This window comes from Geotrypetes seraphini, chromosome 12 (assembly GCF_902459505.1).
Source record: "Geotrypetes seraphini chromosome 12, aGeoSer1.1, whole genome shotgun sequence".
Classification (NCBI taxonomy): Eukaryota; Metazoa; Chordata; class Amphibia; order Gymnophiona; family Dermophiidae; genus Geotrypetes; species Geotrypetes seraphini.
In genome coordinates, this window is record NC_047095.1 from 105,410,988 (window position 1) to 105,419,786 (window position 8,799).

Genomic DNA, 8,799 nt, shown 5'->3' on the forward strand with positions numbered 1-8,799 from the left:
TGCTTATGTTCTTATGTTCTTATGATGTCATACCTCATTCCACCAATAAGAGCCAACCTCATCAGTGATGTCTCACTTTTATTACATATATCAGTGATTTCCATTTCTAGAGATATTTCTAGTTTCTTTAAGGGGGAACTTATCAACATGGGCTATTGTTAAGATGTGTTATTTTACTGTTAACCCTAGTTAGAGTAATTAGGCCTGATTGCGTAAAATGGTAACTGTGCTAAAACAGCACAAGTTAGTGGTAAGCTGTTATGCCCATGGCTGGCCAGGGCATGGCAAGTAGTCATTTTGGCTATTATGTGTGAATCTTCATGTCTGCTTGCTTTTTCAGTTGCAATCCTTGCTTTTTAATTAGGCAGCCTGTTATCAGCTTGTGTCATATATCTTATACTGTTTCATGTCTTACCAGGAAGGGCCGAGGAAGGTTTCCAATGGTACTGTAATTAGGAAGGGCCTGAGCTCATTCCATCTGTGAGAGTTAGGAGATAAGGGGGACATCTGTTGTTACTGCAGAAACAGCAGTGTCTGTGTGTGTGAGAAATTCAGCACTTTCTGTGCTATAAAAGACTGAGTCACAGACTGGATTTGGAATCCTGCTGCAGCACTGGGCGTACTGGGTCCTTTCCCTTGAGACTGTGTCCTTTCCCATGATCAATCAGATTCCCAATCAGTATTGGAAGAGGGCGTGCCAGACATGGTGAAGTATTCTATTTGATGTATATAGATATTCCATTTTCTGTCTATTTCTTATATATTCTCTGATGTCTATCTGCATTATTTGGTATTATCTGATGTTTATGCAATAAAGAATTTTATTACTCTGATGCTTTTGTGGAGGTGACTTCTACATACCCTTGTTAGATAAATACGTGGGCAGAACATAAGCTCATGTTGATAACATAGATAGAGAAATCTCATGAACAACTACAACACACACAAGATGGAAAATGGAAGGGTTACATTGCTAAAATAAAAAGGTAGAGAAGGAAAAGACAAAAGGTCAAGCTGTGATGTAGAGGTTAAGTTCAAGGTCTACATCTCATATGCTTCTTTAAAGAGAGAGGTTTTGAGCATTGATTTGAATTTGGAAAGTTTGGATTCACACCTGAGCAAGTGGCAGTACATTCCACTCTCTTCCTGGCTCTCATCAGCTTCAGCTTGCTTCTGTTTTGTTTGTTTTTCTCCCGTTTGCCTCTCTCCCCTTCCTACTCTGAAGGGACTCATTTTAAGCTGTGGAGAGCCACTCTCCCTGAGCCTGGCTGGGGGAAGGGCTTTCCACACACTAGCTTGCTCCGTTTGATTATATACAGGTTTCTTTCTAGCCCTGGCTCTTACAGGGACAGGCTGCTGGAAAGGTAGTAATCCTCTAGCAGTGGCAGGGACAAGTGTAAACTGAGTAAAGCTTTCCTGCCTGTACTTTTCCTGCCATGCCTCACCTGATGCCAACTCTCTGTATAAGCAATAGTCAGCTAATTCTGTAGCCTGGGATTCTACTTGATGGGCCCTCTTACAACGGGGTTCAGTGTATTTTCTCCCTATCTATGGGACAAAACCCAGAACAGACTTGGATTTGTCACAATATACATTAATCTTGAGGCACCACAGGACTTTAAACATATTCTCAAATATTCAGTACTGGATGCCATCTAGATATAAACACTGAGGGGTAAATTCTCTGTTAGTACGTCTAACTTAGGCGTGTTTTAGACATCCGGCAAACGCAAGTGCCAATCAAACGGTACTTAGGCATGCGGTAGATGTCCCTACAACCTCTTCGCGCAAAATAGACGCAGGTTTCTGAAACGTCATTAAGACGTCTCCAATGGACCCGTGATAGACGTGGGTACGGTTTTGTTTGTTTGTTTTTTTAATTATACTTTATTTATACTCTTTATTATCACTCATTCAGCATTGTAAGTATAGGATGATGAAAAAGATAACTAAAACACAGTATACCATTTTGTAAACTATATATTAGTTGATCTAGCAATATCAGTGAGGTAGGGAATGGCAGACAGAGAACACTGCTGTGTTGTATCTTTTTCCTCTAGGATATCAGAATTGTACAGTTTACCATTAATACAAGGAAAAAAAATATGTTATGTTTCAAAGGAGAACTAGAAGATGAAACGTACCGAGTGGGTGTTGAACTTACATTATCAGCATGGAAGGTGGGAACCGGTAGATGTATGCTACACAGAAAGCTGTACAGAAATGTCATACTCACCTATTAGAAGTGGAAAGGATAGGCTTTGAACACCATATAAACTTCGTTTAAGTTCCACAAAGACTGGCAGGAAAGGCACCCTAAGTCATCCAATAAGCTTTCTCTCGATTTCCCAGAGACATTATTTCAGAGAGGATAGTTTAGAAGTGATATCTTGCTTGAAAGAACACTCTCCTGGTCTTAAAACATTGCAACAATCAGCTCATTCTTCAGAACAAAGGTAAATCCCATAACTTACACTGGCCCAACTTAGAAACAGAATCAAAACACAGATTAGACCTGAATGTGGCTTCTAGTTCACAGGAAGAGGAAGTAGCAAGCAGCACAATGCTGACCTCATTGGGACATCATCAAGGTGCACCTGGAAGGTAGATATGCCACAAGTAAAAGACAAGCCGGGAGCTGAACTCACAACCTACAGATGATCGATATAGTGCTTTTACTCACTGACCTACACCTGTGTCTCTGGTTCCCTGTCATAGCATACCTTAGTGATGTGCTAAAGTATACTCTACTTAGCTATCATATCACAGTTAGTTGAGGCAAAAGACTGGTAGCTCAATGGTGTAAAGCATCGTTGTCACGGATGCAACACCCATATTCTTAAGTATGGTTCAATAAATGTAATACAGAGTCAAAATTATGCTGTTTATTTTATCAAACCCAAGCTCAACTTTGTAATGTATTGTGTATAGTCTCGCTAATGTGTTTGTGATGAAAATGAGATGCGATAGGTGTATATCCTATATAATAAAACCCTAGCCGCGCATGCGCACATACCTGCGTGCTTCTGTGATCTCTGCTCTGTGATCAGTAGGTCTGTGGCCAGCAGGAGTGCAGATGCAGCAGCCAGGCGACTCCCCCTCCCGCCCTCACTCACCACCAAAACCACCACCGCCAAAGCCTCCTCCTTCTGCCCAGCCGGGAGGAGGGCTCCGAGTCGCTGAAGACTGTCCCAGATCAGCTTACACAGTCCCTCAAAAATTAACCTTTTCATCTGAGGCGCGAGGCTGCGGTGACCTTCCTCCCCCAGCTCACTAAGGTTTCATCTTAAGAAATTCAAATGCATTGTTGAAAATGCAAGTGACTATTCTCTGTCATCCTAGACACCCCTGCAACACCCCAACAACACACTCCTGCAGCATAAACCCCTCATGTTATAATCAAGTAAAAGACAAGCTGGGAGTTGAACTCACAACCTATGGATGATTGGTACAGCATGTTTACTCACTGAGCTACCGAGCTACTTAACTGTAGCCCTAACCCTAACCATAAAGTAGCATCTGACGTCATAGAAGCCGTTAGAATTTTGAAATCATTTTGGACGTTCATTGGGTGTTCTCAGATCAAATACACCTGTAGATACTTGCAATGATTACCCCTTGTCAAAGCTTGTACCTAAAGCCATTTCTGGAGACTCCCATTCCCAAGTCCCCAACATAGCTCAGTGCTAAAAAGCACTGCATGTATCTTTCAAAGGTCAGGGGTTCAAGTCCTGACTAAGATTACCAAAGACATAATACTTTTTTTTTCCACCCACCCAAACATGCATAGCTAAGCATGTGAACCTCACTTCCCAATCTTCATGTATTTAATTTATAACTTGTCATTGTGTTTGGGGGAGGTGAAGTTTCATTAGGTTTACATGGTAAGCTTCTAAGCGTTGTGCTATACTTTTTTGTATAACAGCAATATCGGCGTGCTTTAGGGTGTAATCAACAGTGTTGATGTAGCGCGGAGCGGCCACTGCATGCACGCCCAAGCGGCACAAAAACATCATCGTGTTTTTTTGCGTTGTGACATCATAGAATCGCCCGTTCTTCATACGCAGTTATTTCTCATAAAATGGCTGCCAGAAGACAGCCAAACTTTTCCACCCAGGACTCCAGGCTGCTGGCCAGGCTGTTTCTCTTTCGGGAGTACCACTATTTTGTAGTGCCTGGCCATTGCAGGTCATACCTGCAATTCAGGGACTCATGGACCCGCCTGACCCAGCGGTACAATCGTAGAGCCTCCTGTCCCAGGGAAGTAAGTATTCCAAGTCAGGCCCTCACAATTAATCATGTAAAAAGTAATTATGATGGAAACCTGTCTCGATCAAATTGGTCATGTTTTTTGTGATTCCTTTTTAAAACTACAATTGTGCATAATAAATCTTTTACATTGAATACTGAAATTAAAGCACATCCCAAAGGAGCAGTAGTAGGATTTCAAATGACAAATTCAGCTCCTAGAAGGCATCTATTCCATTCACAACATGCACACAACTAATTTTTGGGTCACAAGCTTCGCATTTGTAATAGAAACATCTTGAAATCAACTTTGCCAAAGGAAAACAAATATATTAAAGTGCTGCTATGTCATTTCAAATATCTTCACCTTTCCTGTATCAATCTGCTGGTCTAGGGAGATAGTGGCATGACGTTTAAAGTGACAGCGTCAGTACCCTGACATCAGGGGTTTCAAGCCACGCTGCTCCTTCTGACCAAACTATTTTATTGCCCCTCCTGCATGATTGTAAGCTCACCAGGACATGCTGTAATGTGGGGCAGTGCTGATAGGCTACAGCCTCAGCACCCTGGGGTTGTGAGTTCAATCCCACACTCCTCCTTGTGATGCTGGCCATGTCACCTCAACCCCCCCCCCCCCACACTGTTCCAGGTACAGTAGAGAGATAGCGATGCCTCCAGCACAGAAAGGGGAAAATGCTGGAGTACGTGAATAAATTCATGTAAAACATGTGGCAGAAGGGGGTGGAGGCAGGCAGCAAAGCGGATAGGGGCTCTTGGAGGGCAGCATACTCCATTTTTATGTGCTTATAGAGGTCAATACTTAAGTAAACATGTTATGCCACAGTGCTAGATGGCACTCATCATATCCCTCCCTCTCTGTTCTTTCTCTCTCTCTCTCTATTATCCAGGTTGAGGATCTCAGGAAACGGGGTTGGCTGCTGAGGCGCCAGGAGCGGGCCTTCCTTGAGGGGATGAGGGAGGAATTGTGCGCTGAAGCCGGTGAGTAATGAGTCCAGCGTGTGTTTCTTTGTGATCAGCCTACCAGAATAAATAGATGAAAATGCTTGAGTAGCTGTAAACCATTCTTAATCATAAAATCTGCAGTAAAGCTGCTATTGTGATGTCATGTCACAATGGCTTTATGGTGTTCTACTTGCCTCACTTACTTATGCTACATTTTGATGTTTACAATGGAGTAGGTGCTTTGCATCCTGTTATTAGCATTTGAAGAAAATAACGTAGTAAAGAATGTAATGTTCAAAAGTGTTGTGGACATATCTGACTGGATCCTGTTTCCCTCTTGTCAAGCAGCAGCACAGGCACCCCCTCAGGAGGCACCACAGGTGATGGAGGGAGCCCCACCCTGGTCCTCAGCGGAGGAGGAGGAAGAGGAGGAGAGGGAAGAAGGGGAGGAAGAAGAGGAGGAGGGGGATTTTTCTCCCTGGGAGCCCTCACGACCACCCACACCGCCTGCCCCACCACTGCCCCCTGGACCTCCACCGCCTGCCCCACCACTGCCCCCTGGACCCCCACCGCCTGCCCCACCACTACCTCCAGGACCCCTACCACCATCCCCTGTTGGACCTTCCCCTTCCCCCACCCATAGCCCTTCCCATCACTCTCTTGCCCTTCCTGTTCCTGATCCCATCCCACCCCCTTTCCTTTCTGTTCCCCCCCAGGAGCAGCCCAACCAGCATCAGGAGGGGGCGGGCAGGGAGATGGAGGCCTACTCTGCCATCTTGGAGGAGGTGCAGGTATTGAGAGGGTGTGTGGAGAGGATGGAACATGCCTTCTTGTGGCTGGTAGCCGCAGCCATACACCCTCTCAATGACTGCACCTCTTCCGCCCCCCTCCCCGAGGTAGCTCAAGCTGCTCTTGGGGGGCACCCACCCTCTTTCCCTGCGTTATATGTTATATATGTAAATAGTTTTTTAAAAGAAGTTTATGTTTTTAAAAGTTTTATATTTTAATAAAAAAAATTGTTTATAGTTTAAACATGCCTGTGTGGTTTTAACCTTGTAGCATCATCAGTTTAGTGGACAGAGTCCAAGGTAGATAGGGGTTCAGGAGGGACTGCTGAATGGGCCCTTTTCAATATAACAACAAGGTGACATATAGAAAGTTTGACAATCTTTATTGGGGTCTGTCATTCATTCTATTACCTGCTAGCCACTCTGATGTCAAATCATTGCAGAATCTAGGAAAAAAGCAAGTGAATGCAAGGGTATATTCAACTGTAGGTAGATGACGACATCTCAGCTATGATGTGCAAAGTAAGCCAGTCCCTGTTCCAAAGTAAATGGCTACATAAGGAAGAGAATATAAGTCACCGTGGTAGATTTTTTGTTAAGGAATAGGGTTACTGCTAGTAAGAGTTGGCTCCACACCAGGAGAATCCAAATGAGACATGTGGGTTTTTCTTCCTTTCACGGAAGGTGATGGAAGTAAAGGCCAGATACCTCAATCTATCCTCCTGGTTCTTGAGCTGCACTATTTTGGTTAAGCAGGTGTGGAAACCACAAAGATGCTCACAGCTGCACTGCTCTCAGTAATACAAAACTCCTTCTGACAATACTGCAGTTGCCTGTCTAAGACACATGAAAACAGAAAAGATGAGAAGCTGGTTTACACAAGGTTCACAAACAGGGGGTTCAACCCCCCAAGGTCCATATCTGTCCTCCCTTCCCTGAAGCAATGTGTTAACCTCATTTATGTTGAGCTGCTTAGATGTCACCGTGGTATAGTTGTTAAAGCAATAGCCTTAACTCGCTGATGGTGTGGGTTAATATCACCTGTAATCCTCCACTGCTACTGTTTAGAACTCATGTGAGGGAATAGACTAACTGAAAACAAAAAGTTTGTGTGCATATAACAGCAGGAAAGCGTGCCATGGTGTTCTATGAGGCCAACATTATCAATTTACTATTGTTCCTGAAAGTCATCAAGGATACCTGTGTGAAGAGAACAATAGAAGTGTGAAACATTTATTTCACTCATCAGAAGAGTGACTCAAGTGAAGAATAGTAGAGTAAGCAAATAAAGGTTACCATATATCATTCTCACCTACAACTGTTTGGCTAGGTGCAAGCTGGTGTGCTGACCTGCTTGTCTGGTCTCTCTCTGGCAAACACATAGGTGATGAGCAGAGTTAACCTGAAATGAAGAATAGAGAGAAACTGTTAACAAAGACCTGTCTCCAAAATTAAACACTGAAGTTGTGGCAGAACACACACCTAGAAGTAACAGAGGTGCTAACATACCTTTAGACTCCTTATTAAAAATGGCAGCCATTAGGCACTCATTAGGAGTTTTCCACCTGAACCATGTACACTGATTGGATGTCCACTGAATGGCAGTGTTTCCCCCCCCCCCAACACACCCAACCTATTCTTATCAATGAGTTAGTACACAGAACCATTCCTCACCTGATTTTAACTTGCCTGTAATTTGATTCTACAAAGAATTAACTTTAGCTCTATGAGTAAACCCTCTCAGATGTATGAACACATCCATTTTACTTACATATCCATATTTCTACCAGCAAAATTTCTACCAGCATGGTCTTTATCAGTCTTCTCAATCATTTTTGTCAGCCCTGTGGAATGAAGAGTAAGAGATATCAGAAATAAAATAACTATTATAAACAATAGCACACAATGAAAGCCCATAAAGAGAAGTCAGTTTTTGCTGGTTGGTTTCTTTAGTTCTATCATAAGGACACCTAAGTAGCTTACAAAATATCATTCTCATCTGGACTTACTATCTGAGCTGCTTCTAGAAAAGATAAAACAACATATTAGAATGACATGTAGCTTGTTAATGGCTCTGTGGAATAGAGAGAAATGGGAGGCAGAGATAGGAAAAAAAAATGTAAAAGACTAAGACAGAGTAAAGTCTCAAACATCTGCATAAGCAATAGGACAGAATAGAAAGGAAACACTGCTCACCTGGACCTTCTTATACCCAGGCACGCCTATGTAGCGTCTGACGTCAGTAGGGCGGGAAAACTTTCTCAATGCCTATTGGGCGCCATTCGGGTGCGGTTCCTTGGCCCGCTTCCTAACCATGCCCATCACACCTCATTGGCTGTCCTATGGGGGTGTGTTTGAACGTGTTCTACAAGTAGCCTGTAAAGATGGCTTCACCTTACAACATGGCTCCAAAACGGAAATCGAATTTCTTGCATGGAGAGTTGCAGATATGGAAAATGGAGGTGGGGCAGACCATGACATTATGAAAGCAGGGAGAGTGGTGAGTGTGGGCATCTGTGTGTAACCTGGCCTGGCACCTTCTTTTCCCTAACAATTGATTCCCCTCCACACTTAACACAAAACCTAAGTCCTCAACAATCCCTCACACCAACACCCAGAAAAATCCATAAACTAAAGAAATACAGATCATGGGGGTGGGGGAGGAGTGTCAAAGGCAGAAGGGAGTATAAAGGAGAACAGGCAAGTCATAGCACAAAGTTTCATCATTGAGGAAACGGAACACCACAAACACCAACTCACATGAGGGGGTCTCACATAGGAAAAATGGCTGTGGCAAAGC